Below are 22,230 nucleotides of genomic sequence, written 5' to 3'. Positions count from 1 at the left end.
GGCGAAACCTGAAAACGCTCAACCTGAAGCATATTTAACCCGAGGTATGACTGTACTGGTAGGGACAACCTTATTTCCAATCGGAGGGAGTTAGGGTGCCACTATTAAGCTATCTGATACTGAGTAAGTCCTTTAGTTCATCTACCTCAATAATTTCAGACAGGGATCTCTCCCAGCCCTGTAGATCACAGGGATTGGATCTGGAACCTTCTACTTGTGACATATGTCCCCTACTAATAAGTTATGTCCCCTCCCCTATTGTGAGGCAAGCCCAATATTATTTTTATATTATTATTATGGAGAGACCTGGTCTGAACAGAGACATTGGATTCTTATCTCATTATACATGACTAAGCCATTTCTCACCTTCTCACCCCTTGCCTTTTCCTGTAAGACCTATTACAGTCGTTAAGAGTCATCAACAGGCTCATCTCAGCTATCTGCCAATCTCCCATTCCCACCACCCTTCTGAGTAATACCCCTCCCCACCTTCTCACTATATAGAAGGATCTGGCAACTTCTGTTTCAGTGTATCTGAAGAAGTGTGCATGCACATGAAAGCTCATACCAAGAGCTTAGTTGGTCTTTAAGGTGCTACTGGAAGGAATTTTTTTATTTTGACTATGGCAGACCAACACGGCTACCTATCTGAAAATGGTGACTGGGTGACTGGGATACATATCTTTATCAAAACAAAAACAAATTTAGAAAAACCACAGGCCTGCATAGAAGAGTGCTGCAAAAGCCCCCCCAATAACTGGACTGCGTGCTTAAGTATGGTTTCTTATTTCTAAACTGATGCAATCCTCGTCATGGAAAATACCTTTAGGGAAAGGATTCCCCCCCCCCCAAAGTAAATGTGGCCTGCAATGCAAGACACACCAGAACTCCACCAGAAGATCACATCGAGGGAAGCTGCTGAACACGAAATGCTTATTTCCACAGGACCATTTTAAAAGGCCTTAAAAAACCAAGACATGCAGAGAAAACATTGCAGCCAGAACACAATTCTGCTGGAATCTTATTACTCAGTCCCCGTCCCCACCCCTTTATCGCAAAGGGCAGAACAAGAAATATCTGAAACTAGATTTCTTTACTTCCCTGATGATTCCACTATAATGAGGTTTCAGTATATACCCGTTATGTCTCAACGAGGTCAGCTCAGGGCTTTGAACATCTCCGCTATTAAAATTCACTCTGCCGAACTGTGGGAGGTGTGGAATGAATTCTCAGCCAGCGAATGTTTCCTGTAGTCTGTGGAAGTACCCACAGAGTGGACAGCTCTTCACATTCATCAAAATTTTGACCCTTTGGGAATTCAGCCAGATTACTCTGAAGCCAAATGGTGCCCTGACAAAGGGGTCCATTGCAAAAGCTGGGACATGAGGGACACAACATGGCCAGTAAATGGGTGCATGTGGTGTGGCCAAGACCACGGTAATACTAGAGCAGGGGTCGGCAAACTACGGCCCGGGGGCTGGATGTGGCCCACCAGGCTCGTAAATCCCGCCCGCGTACCCTGCCGCCCGCTTGGTCAGTCCCCGCGCTGAGCTAAACCGACACGGCACAGCATTTCCTTGCAAAGAAGCCACGGACGCCTCACCATGCGGGGACTGACTTCCACAGCGCTGGCATAGCTTCGGATTGACTCCGTAAGCCTCGCCACCTGTGCGCTGAGGTAAACCCGGTGTGGCCATGGATGGAGAGGCTGGTCTGAGCCGCGCCATGGGCATCGTGATGGGTGCATCGCAGGGCTTCAGCCATTGCTTGGCAAGCCTGCCCGGCGCCCGGCTCAACGCTGCTGGTGATGGCACGCTCGGAGGCCGCACTGGAGCAGCTGGAGGGCAAGCTGTGTGCCGCCTGCCTAGCACTCCACATGCGCAGCCTGCCTGCCAACCAGGCCTTGGATGACAGGCCGCAGCGTGTGGTGCCTGCCACCTGGGAGCTCTGCGGGGATGGACTGATGGAACGGCTGCTGCTCATCAACTACGCCGGCGAGTAACAGCATACGAATCAATATGGCGAACCTGATTCAAAACACCCACCCATCCCACTCACACACAAAAACAAAGTTCGCCACAGCCAGTCACAAGCAAGCAACCGCACCCTAGGCCAACCCCAACTTCTCTCACCACCAAAGGAACACAAGCGAATAGCCAAGAGAACCCGCACAAAGGACGCTGACACAAAACCCCACACATACATTAAGTAAATTAGAAACATTGCCTCCCGACCCCACGCCCACTCACCTTTCCCCTCTTTTGTTCTTAATGTAACCCTAATGTCTCAACAAATGAAAGTTACCTATGGAAAATGTTACTTGAAAAAAGAGACATTGCGCATACCTGTGTAAACCAAGAAAAGTTTCAATAAAAATATTTTTTAAAAACAACAACGTGGGCAGCGCCGAGATGCACTCCTGAGCGCGTGCAGGGTGCGTTCCTCCTCCAGGTCCGGAGGCAGCTGTGGGACCGGCCTGCCCACCTGTCAAACACCCCTCCATTGTTTTGCAAAGTCCCCTTGAAAAGGGGTGGAGGAGGAAGAGGATAGTTCAAATGACACTTTGCAAACATTGCAAGCTCAGTGGCTGACTTAAAATGACACTTTGAATGAGCCTCTCCTCCTCTTTAAAGGAGGGGGGGGCTGTTTCAAATGGTACTGTGCTTCTCCTTTAAATGATGAGCTGATAGGCTGCATGGTCCTGTTCCCAGCTGAGAACTGGGCAGTGTAGCCCATGCAGGATTAAACCCTGTCATCCTGCCCATAATCTGACATCACCAGTGATGTCAGGTAATGGGCTGGCAGGTGTGGTTTGGGGGAAAGAACCAGGGGGGGCCCAAGTGAACCCCCAAGGGGCTCTGAGCCTGGCTTTGGCTGGGGAGGGCAGGATATAAATAAAATTTTATTATTATTATTATAAGATTGGCCTGCAAGACGGAAAAGTATGAAAATTCAAGAGTGGTATCACTACCATCTTTTCGACAGATGTGTACTACATTGTTTGCACTCAGGGCACTAAAATAGCACCAAACAACAACAACAACAACAACAACAACAACAACACAGTTTTGTGTTAATTATGATGCCCATGGCTCGCTTGCATGCATGATTTTACTCGCATCAGCTTATCGCTCCTTTGGATCCTCTCCAAGGCCTATGAAAGTGGACTCACCTGGGCTTATTGCTCATTGTTATCCTTAAGTAAAGGTAAAGGGGCCCCTGACCATTAGGTCCAGTCATGACCGGCTCTGAGGTTGTGGCACTCATCTCACTTTATTGGCCGAGGGAGCCGGCGTACAGCTTCTGGGTCATGTGGCCAGCGTGACTAAGCCACTTCTGGCGAACCAGAGCAGCGCACAGAAACACCATTTACCTTCCCGCAGGAGCGGTACCTATTTATCTACTTGCACTTCGACATGCTTTCGAACTGCTAGGTTGGCAGGAGCAGGGACCGAGCAACGGGCGCTTACCCCGTCGTGGGGATTTGAACCGCCAACCTTCTGATTGGCAAGTCCTAGGCTCTGTGGTTTAACCCACAGTGCCACCCGTGTCCCTTTATTGTTATCCTGAATTTCCTTTAATAATGAGCTGACACACTGACCTTGTAAACATGCTGACAATGACATCCTATATAATCATCTCTTTTTTCAGCAACACTATTCAGACCCCAATGTACAGTGCAATAAATAACACTGGTGTGGATGAAGGCTGAAAGCAGGAATTGTTTCCGCCTCCTTCAGCTTACACACCGTAAGGTAGGCCAAAGAGAAGGGAAAACGACGTTGCCCTTGACAGGAAGAATGGGATGTATACAAAACAAGTAATTAGCCAGCAAGCTCTATGCCAGTGAGAGAGCCTGGTCGCAGGTCACCACCTGCCTGAGCCGTCATTCTCCAGGCTACAAAAGCTGGCCTCCCCCTCCAGCGAAAGCCACAGCACTCACATGGCTTCATTACCGTTCCCTTCCTTTGTCTGCAATTTATTACAGCCAAGCCAAACACGATGGGAGAAACGATGTCTGTTTAATACACATCACTGATAAAGTAGAGCAGGTGCCTAATTCCTTCAACAAAATTGTTGCCTACGTTGAAGGAAGAGGATGGACATGGTGATTTCTCCCATCCTTCACCTTCCACCCCAGGGTCCTAGGGCTGGTTGCAACCATTAAACACCATGTTAAAAACAGAAATAAGAGTTAATGAAATTCCCTCTATACAAGATTGCAAGACTGGATCCAAAAGCTGACAGAATATGCAGAATTAGACGGTCTATTGGAAAAAATAAAGAATAAATCAAAACAGGAATTTGTTTAAAAATGGGAGGTTTTCAAAGAATATTTGAAATATAATATAGTAGTTTAAATTCGGTTGCAGCATTCGAGGAACTTCAGTAACAGTTGCAAGGTAGATATAAGAATTAAGATATATTAAGAAAAAGTTTAATAATGATAAAAGTGTGTACTGGCAATAAGTTATATGAAATCAAAATATGGAACAGACGGGAGGTTGGGTCTTTAGTGTTAAGACCAATTTATGTCTTATTGTTTGTTAAGAAAATTCAGTATCTGTTGTTATTTCTGTGTGTAATTTGTTATTTGCGTTTTCTCTTTTTTCTTTTCTTGCTGTATCAATTAAAAAAAAAGAAAGAAAGAAGGCAGGTCCTAAAATATACATCTCAAGGGTCAAAAGCCAGAGCAAAGAGGTGTGTGTGTTGGTCTTCAGCATTCGGCGACAGCTTTATATTGAAATGCCTGATGTATCTCTGTGGGGAGGGAGTTCCACAGCTTAGGGTCAGCCACAGAGAATGTCCTCTACTGCCCCCCAAACCGAGCACCTGAGGGTAGTGGAAGAACCAGGTGGGTGCCCTCTGCCCAGGAGGGTCTGTATGGAAGAAGATGGTCTTCCAGGTATAAGAGGCCAGAGTTGTTTATCCTGTGAATTCACAGGTGAGGCACAGAATGGAGGGCTAGAACAAACCTTGACCTGCTTAGTTTTGAGATCCTTACTAAGCAAAAAAGAGCTAGTTGGCCAGCAGTTTGTCTTGTAGGGATTGGGGGTGGGGGTCCCGCCGCAAATGTGGGAACAGGCGGTGTGCTCCCTGCCTGCCTGACAGTCACAGGTACCGTTTTGGGACATAGGGTAAAATGTGGGAAAGAACGAGCAAAACGCAATAAATAAGAGCTGACCAACATGCTCAGCCAGACCCAAGCGCTGCCCCCACTACTGAACTATAGTTCTGTGCAGCCCCTTTATTTAAAAGCATAAGCTAGTTTTCAGCATTCACTAAAACTAATCAGAAAACAAAATCTTAAGTTTTTTAATTACTAAAAATAAAATGTGCCATTCCCATTTGCAACCTTGCGTAATACATTCTGTTTTCAATTTAACATGCAGTATTTTCTCACTGCCATCCTAAATCTGTTTCTCTGCAACACAGATCCATGGCTCCTTGGCACATTTGGTCTCCCTCTTCCCTACAGCACCCTAAAGGCATCTGAAAGCTGTCAACAACTAAAAATAACCTGTTCTTGCAGGCTTTCCAAGGAGGCCGTCAATCCCTGCCTTTTCATTTACTTTTGGGTTTCTTTCTGCTCTAAATAATCTTCTGTTTGCAAAAGTATGGGAGACAACCACATATAGCAAATGAAACTGAACTAGGAGAACTGCAACCTTATTCACAAGATCCATTTTTTGCCGAGATGTTTTTATCAGCGCAATTCAACATGGGTTTTACCCCATTTGTAACAGAATGTCTGCTTCCTACAGACAGAAGACTCAAATTTGATTGGGGAAAATATGCATAGATTTTCTTTTAATCTTTTTGCTATAATGGGGAAACAAGCACGGTTTCCTTTTCACTCCAAAATGCTATTGTTGTTGAGATGAACATACAAGGCAGATTGGCATAAAAATGCTTGGAAGGACAAATTAGCATACACAAGAAGAGGGAACTGAGCAAAACCACGACTGCAAGCCGTTCTGCGGCAAAGAATTCACTCACAACCAGCCACATTTTTTCTACTTTTCTGGCTATTTCAACCATAAGATAATACAACCCTGGAAACATTGTGTAGTTGTTCAAAACCATTTTTCACAATGTGCATCTTCCATTAAGAGGTGGTTGTGGTGGTTGATGTTAAACAATTTTGTACTGGTTTTTACACAAATACAACATTTATCCAGCAGTGTTTGTTCTGTCCATTGTTTTATCCATTGTCTCTGGACATACACATTCAGCATTCAAACATATTACTTTAAGTAACCCCTCCACTGAGAATATGGAGCACTTGGGATAAGAAGGTCTTGATTTTGGCCATTAACATAATAAAAAAAATTGGGTCCACGTTTCTTGGAAGGTGTCTCTATTTGTTATGCCTTTCAATTGCCCTCCTGTCTCTGATGAGATGCTCAGACATTGCTGTATCCCAGATATTATTTTCCCATATCTTCAAGGGTACAGTGGTACCTCGCAAGACGAATGCCTCGCAAGACAAAAAACTCGCTAGACGAAAGGTTTTTCCGTTTTCGATTTGCCTCGCAAGACGAAATTTCCCTATGGGCTTGCTTCACAAGACGACAAAGTCTCGCGGCTTTGTTTCCTTTGTCTAAAAACAAAGACATGTTTTGTTTATAAAGTTAATTTATTTTCCCTTCAATTTTTGAACTGCTCTTTACAGTATGTGTGACTTTAAAGAGCAGTTAATAAACTGTTGTTGTACCAAATTTGGCTTTGTTTCGACTTTTTTTGACCATAGGAACGCATTAATTGATTTTCAATGCATTCCTATGGGATTTCGTGCTTCGCAAGACGAAAAATTCGCTAGACGACAAAAATTGCGGAACGAATTAATTTCGTCTTGCGGGGCACCACTGTATTTCTGTCCGGTTCTTCCATTGCTGAGCTATCACTAATCGTGCTGCGGTCAGTAGGAAGCCTACTAGTTCATTGGGGCACAAGACTAAGTCTATGTCCAAAGATAGTTGGGCGAAGGCAGGATTTGGGGAAAGGGGTTGGGCTGCAGTTGCAGATATCATGGAGAATACTCTATCCCAAAAGTTTGTAACGTAAGGGCATTCTCACCAACCATGAACAAATGAACCAAGCTTTCCACAGTTCTCCCAACATAAAGGGGAAAGGGAGGGATTAATTTTTGCCAGCCTGACTGGTGTCCAGTGCCATCGGAGGATAACCTTGAGCAAGGCCTCCTGTAAGCACGCAAAAATGTTTTTGGTGGGGAGGGAGTGGTGGTGATGGTTGTCAAAACTTATACCTCATTTTTTCTGTCAAACAACACAGAGCCATTTACTCAAAAGGGCATAACTACTGTGCTTTGAAAGAGATACACATTTCACAATGCTGTTGACAACAGCAACAGTACTAATATATTAAATGCCATCACTGGAAGGAATAATTCTGACCACTTACTTTTCAATGCTGGCTCTAAGGTGAAGATATTTCTCAGCCAGTTACTTTCAGCAAGATATATTTTTGTATTCAGCAAGAGAAACCACCCAAGATTCCAGTGAAACCTGAAATAAAAAGAACATTTCTTAAGAAAAGTGTGTGTGACCAGAAACAACACAGGAACAGATACCATCACCTCCTGGAAGCATATATTCATACAAAAACCTCTCTCTCTCTCTTTTCTCCTATAGTTCTTATTCATTTGTCGTGAAACACACACAAACACAACCTAAGAAATAACCAACAAATCAGGAATAGCTCTTAAAAAAGGAAGGCTGGCCAATGTAGTAACAAAGCTACCTAAATAGAGAAATAAAACCAGCACACGGCCATGTGATGTTGTCCGTTGATTTTGTAAAGCTACATTTTCTACTTTTCCATTATTTATGTAAATAAATACTCTTATTGTAGGCAAAGTGCAATGCCAAGTTTGGACAAAGGTATTTACTGTCCCCTGCAAGCAAACACAGAAACAGGACTAGAGTGTGTTCCATGGATTAATTTCAAACTCATCACGTAATCTTGTGATATTTCCCATGAGATCTCCAAACAGGTTGAAGTACTGAGACATTATTTCCATATTTATTGGAAATAACACAGGAGCTAAGGCAAGGCACTATTCCCTCTGAGTACTCTCGTGATGAGAATGAAATTAACTCCTACTGCCACTGCAAGATACTTTCTCTTTGGCGTGTGCAATATTCGCCTAAAGTGACTAACTCCCTTTTCTGTATTATTATGATGCTACCCCACACACCATAAACTAATATGGAAATTATCAGATTCCTGGGAATTATGTCCAATTTGCAGTGGCCCAAAATCAAGCCTAGTTTGTGATGCAAACTTCACAAGGGCATTCTGATATAAGGGTACTGAGAATTTCCATTATTATTATTTTTTTACAGAGTTTTTGGCACAGGCAGCCATTTTGAGAAGACTGCTGTAGAGCTGAGGTGAATGAACAGAGACAATTTTCTCTCTGCAGCTGACAGCAAGATCAAGGTTCAGGGAGACCTGCTAGTGTTGAGAGTGAGCCAGCGGAGAGGTACTGCTGGGACTGGCTTTGCACTGACAGTGCCCCGGTTTACTGCTTTGGGTCACTTATGTAAACCCCTTATCTATTGACTGGTTATTTTTCATTGCTTAATTTCTATACTGCTTAATATCTCCCCAAGCAGTGTACAAAAAGCTGAAGCAACAACTGACAACTTAAATAAAATATTTAAAAAATATAGTTACATATAAAAATGTTACAGTAAAACAAAATTGCCTATCTATATCCCAATCTCAATTCATTTTCCTTCTGACACACCTTCCCTCTCAGCCACCAGGGTCCAAACAAGCTCTCAGCTCACCCACAAAAGTCTCACAATGACAAGAGTTCCTGGAAACTTGCCTTTTATGGGCAGGCCCAAGGTGGGTGGTCCTTCCTCAGGCTGCCCCCCCCCCCACTATGTCCCACTCAGCTGCCCTCCCTACACCCAGTTAAGCAGGTTTGTTGAGTTTCCCAGGTGTTCCAGAGGATAGGAAAAGGCCCAGCTCTCAGTTCTTCACCCTCTGTCCTCTCCTCGGCCTCCAGCTGCTATGCACATATAGTGGTACCTCGGGATGCGAACGGGATCTGTTCCGCAGCCTCGTTCGCATCCTGAATGGAACGTAAGATGCGGCGGCGCGTCTGCGCATGCATGGGTCGTGTTTTGCAGCTTCTGCACATGTGTGTGACATCATTTTGAGCGTCTGCACATGCACAAGCAGTGAAACCCAGAAGTAACGCACTTCGTTACTTCCGGGTTGCTGCGGAGCGCAACCCAAAAGCGCTTAACCTGAAGCACATTCAACCTGAGGTATGACTGTATTTATGTGCCTATCATTAAGGTAGTTGAGTTTATACTTTTGTTTACCTCTGTATAAGTCCTTTGTTGTGGCTCTCCCCAGAGACCCTGAATAAAAAACTTGGACATATTGTAGCACCCTGCTTGTGGTTAACGCTTAGCTGGAATGAAATATTCAACGCAGCAATAGAGAAATTAAAATAATTATTTATTTGTCAGACAAATAAATGAGAGGCACAGTGGTATATGGTTACCAAGCTCTGGCCTGGCTCCTGCCATTATGGCCAGCACTTATATTCCCTTAATCCAGCCCCCTTTGCTCCTCCTGTGGCTGCCTCTGTCCAATCAGCCTAGTTGGATTTCCTATTGGCTGATTGCTATATCCAATCCTAAAAGATACACCCATATCCTCCTGTCCTTATAAGGAACACAAAGAGCTATATATTGTTACATCTATAAATGACAAATAAGTAGTAATATATCTTACATGTGTCTCAACAAGGAATCTTAATTACCAGCTCACCTCTTGCCCTCCCTGCCCTATTGCCTTTTAAAACAAATGGTTAATCTTAAATTTTTATCTTAAACATATGTCAAGGATCTTGAGTTTCACATCAACATTGAAAGATATCCTTCATTTGAAGGTTTCTCTGACAGCTAATATATCTGGACAGCATTTGATGGCGTCTTCTTGTCTGGCAAGAGGCTGAGCTCAATGGCCCCTGTAGTCTATTCCAACTCTAGGACTCTATGATTCTATGAAATAAGAATCTAACATCTAAATTTGTTACTTTCTAAATCCTTTGCATAGTTACATTTAAGCCAATATATTTAAGCTAATATATTTCATACATTATCATAGGTAACCTTTTAAAAGGAATAAGGCCTTTTTAAAGTAGAGAGAGAAAGAGAAAAAAAGAACTCAGTTTAAAACAGTTTCAGAAGAAGGCTCTTCAGTTTACATCTCCCCCCTTCAGCAAGCTGCTTTTCCCATTATCTGTTTAAGGAAGAAACAGCTTTAAAAAGACTTCCCAGCTAGATGCTTTAAAAAGACTTCCCAAAAAGCCTCTCTTTCTGCCAGCTAGATGTTTTTTCTCCCATTTGCCTCTGGCCTTAGAAAATACAGCTCAAGGTTTTAAGAGAGGCCCATGGTATCATTTTACTATTTGCCCATTCCTAATTATGTTTATCTCTGCCTTTGTTATCTTCTGTAACATGTAGGGTCAATGTCCTGCTCTTAGTCTGTATTTTCAGCTTTTACGACTTTGAGAATTGTTTTCTGCTATCAATCAAAAGGGGCCCCTTGTCTTAGGAGAATGGCCAAGGTTTTCTCAAGCAGCTAGCCTTCTTGCCTGGCATGAATCGTTTGAAAATCTTTTAAGCTCACTCTTTAATATACAAGTCCTGATCAAACATTAATAAAATGCAGGCTTATGCCTGATGCCTCATTCCCCCCTTTCAAGCTCAAGGACCTTCATCCCAAGTGTCCTTGATAGCTTGACCTTCAGCATATTCCTGAGGTAAAGCTCTGTATAGGGCCATGATATGAGGTAGAGTTTCATTTGAAACCATCTTGCTAATTGTACTTCTAAAACATGAAATGATACATGGCATCATACATAAAACCATTACCACTACTGTCAAGAAAAACAAGCAAGACAATAGTATCCCTTTGAGTCCTGTGACATTAGGTAACCAATTGGTGAGCCATCCCATATCCCATCCTTCCCATGTTTGTACTGGGACATGTGCTATATTCTCCATCTTTGTGGCCAACACACGGATTGCCTCACCATTATCTGAAATGTTAAAGCAACAGGCATTCCCTGTCAAGTTCAAGACTCCACATAGGCCTCCCTGCTTGGCAAGTACATAATCCATTCCCATTTTCAGCTGCAAAATGGCGGCTCTACTTTCATCCAACTGTTGTGCAATAAGTCTCAAACTCCGGGCCGTTGCATTGGTTACAAGTTCCACTACTGCTTGCAATCGAATTATTCTGTTTAGATTATAAATAGGATCCCGTGCCCCTTGTATGAGCTCACCAGGATTCCAGGAGGCAGGATCATAATAGGCTATAATGCGCTCTGGTGGCCAATCATCAGTACCGCTCCAACTTTGGGTACTTCCTCCTGCTATATGAGAAATATCAGCGTTTCTTCGTGTTCGCTTGGGCGAACTAGTGGGCATAATTCACATTGGTGGTAATACCCATCCCAGGAAACAAGTCCCACTCCATTTGGAGGGGAGTTTCTTGTATGCCCATTCTCCACATATCCACCACAACCATCGTGTCTGAGGTCTTTGGTACGTGGAGTACAGAAGGCGAAATAGCAAAAGAGGTAGAGAGTTCACAGTGCAGTATGTTAGATTGCCTTTTTCTGTCACAGTTATGTTCCATACCACTTTCCATGCATGAATAAAAGGAGGTGCACAGGGCAAGGCATCCCGAGTTCGATAGGTAGTATCGTGTGCCCAGGTATTCTTAATATTATCCCAAGTATAGTGACAATGAGAAGAGCCTATCATGGTAGAATCAGCTGCATCTGATGATCTATGTACACAGAATTCCCCTTGTACAGGTATAACTCGTAATGGTTTAGTTGAGTTCCATCCGGGGAAATTCTGTACTTCTGTTTGGTGTGGTATTTCGCTTACCATACCAATGGCATCTAATGGTATCGGTAATAAGGGCATACCTCCCTCTGAATCATCTGGCCCGAGAGAGCAAACAAGGCAATTGGTCCTATTTGCAACATTGGCTACCATTTCAGCTAAACCTACCCACATATTGTGGTCATGGTGGAATCCATATTTAGTCAATTTGGCCAGATTCAAGGACCCTTCCCCTTCCCAAGGGATCAGGATTAATAATAGAATCATGTTGATGTCTAGCATATGCATTCCTTCCACAAAAGATTACCTTATAGTGATAGCAAATAAATATTAGTCCCAATATAATTCCCCCAGTGACAGGAATGGGGAACCACCAAGACCAAAACATATATCCCGAGGATCCCCAATGTGTAATATCCCTGATAATTGTTCCACAAGGGGGCAGTCAATCAATTGTATAAGAGAATCTTCCCGCTCACAGTCTCTGGTTCAGACGCTCCTCAAGCTTCAGGCGTGCGCAGGTCAGCCAGCTTCCAGGTTGTGGCTGCAGCAGGCCGGTCGTCTAATGTTGCCCGTGACCTAGCCCGTTCCCGGTAGGGCTAGATACAGGGGTTTTTGGAGAGAGTCAGTTTAAGAGGATTAGAGGGGTCACCTTTGCACGTCCAACTGCCTTCGGACTTCTTCAAACGGGAGTGATGAATCCAGGGGGTCACCTCAGCTACCTTCACCGCTGTTGGAGTAGAGAGCAAGACGGTGTAAGGTCCACGCCACTTAGGTGCAAGTGGATCACGTTTCCACTCTTTCACCCATACGTTATCGCCAGCCTGGAACTGATGAATCGGCTCGGCAATGCTGCACGGCGTGCGCTCGAGGACCCACCTGTTAAGAGAAACAAACAAACACGGGAGAGAGACAAAAACACGGGAGAGAGATTGCACTTGTCCCTGTATCGCATGGTCTCCTATTTGTTTGAGGTCAGTTGGAATATCCTGAACAAAGGAGGGCGGTCTCCCATACAGGAGCTCAAAAGGTGACAACTTAAGTCTTTTTGTGGGTGTGCACCGAACACGAAACAGTGTGTTATGGGTAACACATCACTGCTGTGGCTAGCATCACCATCTTTTCCTTCTGCCACTTCTTCTTCTCTTGTTTCTCAGCCTCATCCCTATTCCGATAAACTCGGCGTGCAATGGCCATAATTTGGCTCATCAGCATCCCTTCCCATCCTTCTGATTTCTGAATTTTCTTACGAATGTCAGAAGCGCACTGGGCCACAAATGTAGCAGTAATCATTCTGCTGTTTTCAGGGGCTTCAGGGTCAAAAGGAGTCCATATACGATAGGCTTCTTGCAGCCTCTCTAAAAAGTCTCCTGGACTCTCATTTGGTTTCTGTTCTACTTCTGAGACTTTAGACATATTAGTGGGCTTCTGGCATGCCCTGCGGATACCTTGCACAAGCGTCTGGCGGTAGGTGGTAAGTCTGGCCAGGTGAATTACATTGTTTGGATCCCAATTAGGATCTTCCAAGGGAAAGTTGTCTTGGAGATGACGGTCAATATTATAAATATTTCCCACTCTGGCCTGCTCACGCAAATATATCTGTGCCTTTTCAATTATGTCTCTCCTTTCCTCAGTGGTGAACAGAGTATTCAGGAGCTGGCGGCAATCTGTCCAAGTAGGACTATGAGTATTTATTATTGAAGTCACCAAGTCCATCATAGCCTGAGGTTTTTCTGCAAAAGATGGGGTGTGTGTTTTCCAATTCATCAGATCCGTAGTTGTGAATGGAATATATTGCAGGGTCGAAGTTCGAGGTGGCCGTGGTCCGAGTTGCCCGTTAACCAGCACAGGCTCCTCAAGTGCATCAAATACTCTTCTGAGAGGGGCTACTACGTGATCTTTCTCTTCGCTTTGCTCTAGAGGCCTCAAATCATAGGGGATGGTATTTGTCCCAAGGCGTTCTTTTAGCAGCTTTATACGCCTGGCTGTATTGCTTGCTGACCGATTAAGGTCTCCCTGTAACTTCTGTAATAATTCTCTAGGACTTGGATGTACAGGAGTTTGGGGTAGGCAATCAGTTGTTTCACTAAAAGAGACTGTAGATGGAGTTCTACTGGGACTCACAGGTGGAATAACCACTTCTGCTTGGGCTTTATTATAGGCCTCCAATGCCTCCTGAAGATATTTATCATAATCTATCAAGGAATCAAGTTCTGTGACTCCAGCCCCATTATTCATTCCACTTTCTTGCCTTGGGGTTACAACTGGTGGAGGGTTTGGATTAGGCTCCCTTCGATGTGGAGCATAAGGTGGAGGTGGAAGCAGCTCTTCCTCTGGTCCCTCAAAAATGGGTTTGAGTTTATTTGGCAAGATTCCTTTCCTAGCTTCGGCTTTTACAGCCAATAATTTGCATCGTTGGACTTTGCATTCCCTTATCCATGGAGGATTTTTATTTAATGTGCTCAGCCAGGAATCTATATATGAAAATTGTTCTGGGCACCCTCCAATTTCTTTGGCGATGTTAGACCAAAGTTTGCTTACTAAATTTATATCAAAGGTTCCTTGAGATGGCCATTCAGTATTTTGCTTCGGCCACTCTAATTCACATAACGTTCTCAGGCGCTCTGGCGTCATTTTGACTCCATATGCCCCTGAGAAGGCTTTCTTAAAATTATTTAACATACATTCAAAAGGTGTATTTCCCCCCTTTGAACCCCCAACTCCCATTGTATGGCCCTGTGAAGTATCCACTCAGTCACTCACACACACGCTTCGTGGGTTTCCTTGCCCAGATGGAGTCGCCTCACTGGGAACCGAAGTACTACCCACTCCACACTCAGGTCAGCTACAGATTGCTCTGTACTTTCTCACACATACAATGCGTTAGATACTTCACCACACACTACCTCCCATTCTTCCCTTTTCCCCCACCAGATCACCATCTGATGTATCCAACCACCTAGCGTACTCAGTTCCCACTTACTGAGACGCAGAAGTTTGATCAAGACTTCTCTTCCTCCCAGTTAATTGGAGGGCCAAAAATCCCTTTGTGCACTTACCCTTGGTTGGTTCCGTTTCCCCCCGGTCCGTCGCCGCCAGTGAGCAGGGTATCAGACAGACGAGACTTCTGCGTTCCCCCTGGAAAAATTTTTCCAGTGCGCGCTGGGTAGGCAGTTTAAAGATCCTCTCTCTTGTACCCTGCTCAGTAGAGCGAAGGGGCTGCGTTCCAGCAGACCACTTATCCGAGTCGCAGGCACCATAAAATGTAGCACCCTGCTTGTGGTTAACGCTTAGCTGGAATGAAATATTCAACGCAGCAATAGAGAAATTAAAATAATTATTTATTTGTCAGACAAATAAATGAGAGGCACAGTGGTATATGGTTACCAAGCTCTGGCCTGGCTCCTGCCATTATGGCCAGCACTTATATTCCCTTAATCCAGCCCCCTTTGCTCCTCCTGTGGCTGCCTCTGTCCAATCAGCCTAGTTGGATTTCCTATTGGCTGATTGCTATATCCAATCCTAAAAGATACACCCATATCCTCCTGTCCTTATAAGGAACACAAAGAGCTATATATTGTTACATCTATAAATGACAAATAAGTAGTAATATATCTTACATGTGTCTCAACAAGGAATCTTAATTACCAGCTCACCTCTTGCCCTCCCTGCCCTATTGCCTTTTAAAACAAATGGTTAATCTTAAATTTTTATCTTAAACATATGTCAAGGATCTTGAGTTTCACATCAACATTGAAAGATATCCTTCATTTGAAGGTTTCTCTGACAGCTAATATATCTGGACAGCATTTGATGGCGTCTTCTTGTCTGGCAAGAGGCTGAGCTCAATGGCCCCTGTAGTCTATTCCAACTCTAGGACTCTATGATTCTATGAAATAAGAATCTAACATCTAAATTTGTTACTTTCTAAATCCTTTGCATAGTTACATTTAAGCCAATATATTTAAGCTAATATATTTCATACATTATCATAGGTAACCTTTTAAAAGGAATAAGGCCTTTTTAAAGTAGAGAGAGAAAGAGAAAAAAAGAACTCAGTTTAAAACAGTTTCAGAAGAAGGCTCTTCAGTTTACATCTCCCCCCTTCAGCAAGCTGCTTTTCCCATTATCTGTTTAAGGAAGAAACAGCTTTAAAAAGACTTCCCAGCTAGATGCTTTAAAAAGACTTCCCAAAAAGCCTCTCTTTCTGCCAGCTAGATGTTTTTTCTCCCATTTGCCTCTGGCCTTAGAAAATACAGCTCAAGGTTTTAAGAGAGGCCCATGGTATCATTTTACTATTTGCCCATTCCTAATTATGTTTATCTCTGCCTTTGTTATCTTCTGTAACATGTAGGGTCAATGTCCTGCTCTTAGTCTGTATTTTCAGCTTTTACGACTTTGAGAATTGTTTTCTGCTATCAATCAAAAGGGGCCCCTTGTCTTAGGAGAATGGCCAAGGTTTTCTCAAGCAGCTAGCCTTCTTGCCTGGCATGAATCGTTTGAAAATCTTTTAAGCTCACTCTTTAATATACAAGTCCTGATCAAACATTAATAAAATGCAGGCTTATGCCTGATGCCTCAATATAAAATCATAATAAAATCTCAGCTACTCCTCCCGCTACAAGAATCCACACAGGCATCTCCAAGCAAGTTGAGTTGCAATCGCCAGTGGCGTAGCGTGGGGGGTGCAGGGGGGGCCGGCCGCACCAGGCGCAACATCTGGGGGTTAAGGTTAGGGGGCGCAAATCCACGGGTTAGGGGGCGCAAATCCACGGGTTAGGGGGCGCAAATCCACGGGTTAGGGGGCGCAAATTACTTGCCTTGCCCCGGGTGCTGACATCCAACGCTACGCCACTGGCAATCGCTCCTGGTGAATCCATTGCTTACTGTCTCCTTCAACATGAATCTTGTGGAAGATTGCCTGGCAAACCTAACAATGCATGCTTCTGCTAGTTAGTAAATGAAGGGGTTAAGGACCACAGAGCTATAAATTTCTAGAGAACACTCGCCTAGGTCACACTCAACTTTAGGGAAGAAGTGAGACTATTTCTTGGTCTCTCCGATCTCTCTCAAGGAACACTGGAACAGAGCAGACATGCCTTAACATAGCTTTCTCTGCTTTAGATATGTTTTAGAGGCAGCTTCTGCTGCATTTTCAACAAAGAACATTTACATACATTTCTTATCACTGCTATTAAGGAAAATGCAAGTCTGAAACCTAGTGAGTAAAGCATTTTAAACTAACCTTGCAGTCTGTGGTCTGTTTTATTGAAAAAGGGGGGAAAGGGAGCCAGCTGCCTTCAGGAGCTGGAACGTTATCAAAAGAAGATTTTAAAACCAACTCCAATGCTTCAGTAAATCTGCCTAACAAAAGGGATTTTAACTCTGCTACTGGGGCTCTTTATGTATAAGTCCTGTGTTTTAAAAAAACAGGTGCTGGCCATTTTTTCCTTGTGCTGACCCCTCACCCCGCCACATGGCTCTGTAGAGCAGTGTTTCCCAACCTTTTTTGGGCAAAGGCACACTTGTTTCATGAAAAAAATCTCGAGGCACACCACCATTACAGCCCCGTGACGTCAGCGCGCAGCGTCACGCCAGGAGGGACATGAATTGCTAGCAAATTACATAATGACCTCCTTGAGGGCTGGCTCATCTTCTCCGAAGGCAGAACCCCATTAATTAACAGCACAGACTCACACCATAGCCAAGATGAGGGGGGAAAACCTCAGTCATGCACAGTCATGCACATGTGGGGGCTAAATGAGGACGAAGACCGGGCAGAGAGCAGGGTTCAAATCACCCCACCTGGCCAGGACAATCCCTGGGTGCTCCCTTGGGCCACTCGCCTGACCCACCTCGCAGGGCTGTTGTTGCGAGGATAACACGGGGAGAAACACGCGCGCCCCAGGGAGCTCCTTGGAGGAGAAAGCAGGCGATGAATGCAATGCACGAAATATATGAGAGGCGACCAGGCTTTGCAGGTGACGGGCCCCCGCCAGCCTCCGCTTCCAACACCGGCGCAACGACGCCGAAGTTTCCCCCCGGGCTCGGCTCGGAGAGCAGCGCTGCTCCCCCCCGGCTCCCCTTCGCCCTCCCGGCTCTCTCTGCCGCCCACTGGGGACCCCCCTCACCTGCCAAGTCTGGAGCGCCGGTGGAAGTTGCATGCATGCATGCAGGGCGCCGCGTTGCCATTGCATTGCACTGCACTCCATGCAACGCCTGCACGCATGCATTGCTTTGCACGCCCGCCAAGGGGTCTCCCCACGGTCCAATGCGTCCCCTCCGGCGCGGATGCAGCATTGCAAAAATAAACCCCCCCCCGACGCAGCCCTACCTGGGGGGCAGCCTCCGCCTCCGCCGCTCCGCCTCCGCGGGGATCCCCGGGCTCCATCCTGCCGCCCGATCTCCGCGGGGGCGCAGGCAGGCTGCGCGGGGTCTGCGCGGAAGAGCCCCTGCCCGCCCGGCCGCCCCCGCTGCGCTCATTCCATGGCCGGGAGAAGAGCGCTTCAAACAAAACGCCCGGCCCGCCAGGCCACGCTGGGAAACGTAGTTCGCGCACCCCGCGCGGGTGCGGAGCCCAAGGGCAAGGGGACTACGGATCCCGGCAGCCCCCGCGCCGGGGACGGAGGGGGAGAGGCCGGGTGCAGGGATGGAGGGACGGGTGGGCAAGCGAGTGAGTGAGTGGCAGCCGCCAAGCCTTGGCCGAGAGCCAGGAAGGGCCTCCCCGGAGGAGGAGGAGGAGGGAGGCGCAGAGCGGGAGGGAGGGAGGGAACCCCAGGGGTCATCTAGTGACGGTGCCCCAATCGAAAATTTGACTTTAAAAAAAAAATCTTTCAAATTTTTTAATTTTTCCCGCGGCACACCAGGCAACATCTCGCGGCACACTAGTGTGCCGCGGAACAGTGGTTGGGAAACACTGCTGTAGAGCAGTGTTTCCCAACCTTGGGCCTCCAGCTGTTTTTGGACTACAACTCCCATCATCCCTAGCTAGCAAGACCAGTGGTCAGGGATGATGGGAATTGTAGTTCAAAAACAGCTGGAGGCCCAAGGTTGGGAAACACTGCTGTAGAGGATCAATTATAATTAATATACCCTCTTACTAATACCCATCAAATCTATGCTATCTTCCATTATCATTTGTAAATTTAAAGTAAACAAAAGAGCATTAGACTCCTTTCTGGAAATGTTAAGCCAAAATATGATCACCTAAAATATCACTCTTTCCTCTCTCTCCCTGACCTCACAGAACAGGAAAACTGGGCAACCAAGATGATCGTGGGTCTGGAAACCAAGCCACAGAGGAACAGCTGGGGGAGTTGGGTATGTTTAGCCTGGATGAGAGGATATATGATAGCCATCTTCAAATATCTAAAGAGCTGCCATGTGGAAGATGGAGCAAGCTTGTTTTCTCCTGCTCTGGAGGGTAGGACCTGAACCAATGGCTTCAAGTTACAAGAAAGGGATTCTGACTAAACATCACGAGAACTTCCTGATGGTCAACAGTGGAATGGACAACTTCAGTAGGTGGTGGACTCTCCTTCATTTGAGGTTTTCTTTTGCAAAGGTTGGGTGGCCATCTGTCACGGATGCTTTAGTAGAGATTCCAGCATTGAAGGTGGTTAGACTAGATGAGCCTCAGAGTCCCTTCCAATTCTACCATTCTATGGTTGTATTATTAAATCTCCCATCTCTGGCAAGTCCATCAACTGGCCAAATCCCCACTTTTTCTTCTCCCTTTCCCCTAGCCTAGCATTTGCTTTTAAGTTCAGTCATGTCCCCATTTCCTGAGGAGACCACTTCTCTCTCTTCCCCACGCGATGCTCTTTTCTTCTTCTTTGGCCGCCTCAGTCCCAAATCTCGCATTCTCCTTCCCTCACTATCCACAGCAACTCAATGTCGAAATGAAACGTTTATCCTCGCCATTTCCTCTTTTCTTCTGATTCTTGGAACTTTTACAAAGGTCTACAAACTCCCTTCTTCTTCTGACCACCTCACCTTCTCTTCCTAGAGTAAGTGGCTCTTGTTGGCTTCCCTTTTCCTTTGGGTACCACTTTCACCGCCTACAGCCAAACGTCTGGACTGGCCTCATGCCTGACCATGTTGCCCTTCTGGTTACCTTCCTTATAGGGGACTAGAGCCTTAGCTCTGTTCCTGTCTTATTCAGCAAGCTATCCCCCGCCCCCTTTCCCTATATCCTAGTTTTTCGGCATGATTTTAGAACATGATTAGTTTAAACTCTTTTACTGATAATGTTGTTTGTTGTTTAGTCGTTTAGTCGTATCCGACTCTTCGTGACCCCCTGGACCAGAGCACGCCAGGCACTCCTGTCTTCCACTGCCTCCCGCAGTTTGGTCAAACTCATGCTGGTAGCTTCGAGAACACTGTCCAACCATCTCGTCCTCTGTCGTCCCCTTCTCCTTGTGCCCTTCATCTTTCCCAACATCAGGGTCTTTTCCAGGGAGTCTTCTCTTCTCATGAGGTGGCCAAAGTATTGGAGCCTCAGCTTCACAATCTGTCCTTCCAGTGAGCACTCAGGGCTGATTTCCTTCAGAATGGAGACGTTTGATCTTCTTGCAGTCCATGGGACTCTCAAGAGTCTCCTCCAGCACCATAATTCAAAAGCATCAATTCTTCGACGGTCTGCCTTCTTTATGGTCCAGCTCTCACTTCCATACATCACTACTGGGAAACTCCTTCAAATTTAGCATATTGCAAAGTGCCCATCTCACACTAGTAATCAATAGCTTTTGGAGAAAATGTGTAGTGCGTGCGGGAAGCAAGAATACAGAGACTTTTGCTTTTGTTATGTTAGTTGTGGAACAATGAGATGGCAGCCATGAAGAGTGGGCTCCACATCCACTATCCCACGCAAAACCTATTCAGCTGTTAATCAGCAGCCCGAGCCATTTCTCTTAGGAATAGAATTTCAAGAACCAGGCTGGGGAATTAAGACAGTGGCTCTTTATTGTCAAACTAATTAAATGTAATTAAGTTGATAGCAGCCTAGAATTGAAAGCATTACAAAAATAAAAAAGCATTTGCTTTACATTTATAAAGACTAGAGTGACTACGTCCTTCTGGGGTAATTGCTGGTATTACAAAATAGTTGGCGACAGAGTTCCTGACAGAAAGTCAATTTAGACTGTCAGGACTCATTAGCAGATGTATGACTGATAAATAATTGAGTTAATTTTTACCTGACTGACAATGCTGAGATGATGGAAAGTATCTTATTTTCTGAATTTAAATAAACCTGTCCTCACGAAATCCACCCACATATAGCTTCACACCAGTTCAGCCACTGCATAACTCCAGTGGCTTTCAAATGTCTGGAAATTTGCTAAACACATATTTTTAAAGATTAGGGAAAAATGCATTCATGATTGTTATCTTTTGTACAACCCATCCCTTTTCCCAATGCTCCAGAGGATGTACGGTAGCCCATAGGGTTCAATTGTTCTGCTCAAACTCTGTTACAAATCTTATGCCAAACATTTAGGAATAGGAACTATCTGGACACTCTGACAATTCAGCGCTCCCCCAAATAACCAGATTTTGCTGAGATTTCAAACACATGCATCCTTTTAGGCATGAAATGGTCCAGATTTTAAGCTTTCAGTAACAAAAAGTCTCTGACCCTGGTAGGAAATGGACAGGCAGTATTCTGACCACATTTCTCCAAGGTGATAAGGAACTCTTTGGGTTGAGTCAAGTCAACAAGCTACAAATTAACCTAACACTAACGTCATCCTGAGATTCCAGGCTCTTATTTGGCTTTGGTATAACCACAAGGTGACTTTTGTGCAAGATCTCTGTGACTGTCCTGTCCAGAATGATGTTGTTAAACAAATCTGGGCGGTGAGGAAAGAAAGCTGATCCAAATTTAGGTAGTTCAATGATGCCAACGTAAGTTTCATATTTCCTATAGATCCTCCTCAAAATAAATTGGTAATTCAAAATAAATAGGCTCCCCCCCCCAAAAAAAAAAAAAACAACACCACAATAGCTACATCCCTTGATTTGGGACTGCCTGAGGAGGAAAACATGACAATTCAACTTCAGTTTTTTGAGGTGGCCAACAGGGGTCAAGCTAGCAGCTGAATCTAAGAATGACTTAAGCTAACTACCGTTCCTGATAAGTTCTCTATTCCACTTATTTTCCCATTTTAAAAAAAACCCAGATACATTCCTACTCCAATGATCTCTGAGAGCAAGATGAAAGGCGAAATATAAATGATATTATTAAAGATGAACAAACCTAATCTCAGATTTCGTCTGGTTGACTCTAGTCTTTTCTTACAAATAATCCATTCCGCCT

General features: G+C 44.9%; 1 protein-coding gene across 6 annotated transcripts in view; it reads right to left on the bottom strand.

Annotated features, from left to right (window-relative positions):
- The window catches only part of ENOX1 (ecto-NOX disulfide-thiol exchanger 1), a 294,079-nt gene that overhangs the window by 208,559 nt on the left and 63,290 nt on the right, over nucleotides 1–22,230 (bottom strand). For all 6 annotated transcript variants that reach the window (XM_081206412.1, XM_081206405.1, XM_081206409.1 and 3 more), the window contains exon 2: nucleotides 7,426–7,529. The gene's annotated coding sequence lies outside the window, so the exon portion shown is untranslated. The remainder of the gene's footprint in view (nucleotides 1–7,425; nucleotides 7,530–22,230) is intronic.

This window comes from Podarcis bocagei (genome assembly GCF_964188305.1).
Source record: "Podarcis bocagei genome assembly, chromosome: 8".
NCBI lineage: Eukaryota > Metazoa > Chordata > Lepidosauria > Squamata > Lacertidae > Podarcis > Podarcis bocagei.
This window is presented reverse-complemented; position numbering and strand designations above follow the sequence as displayed.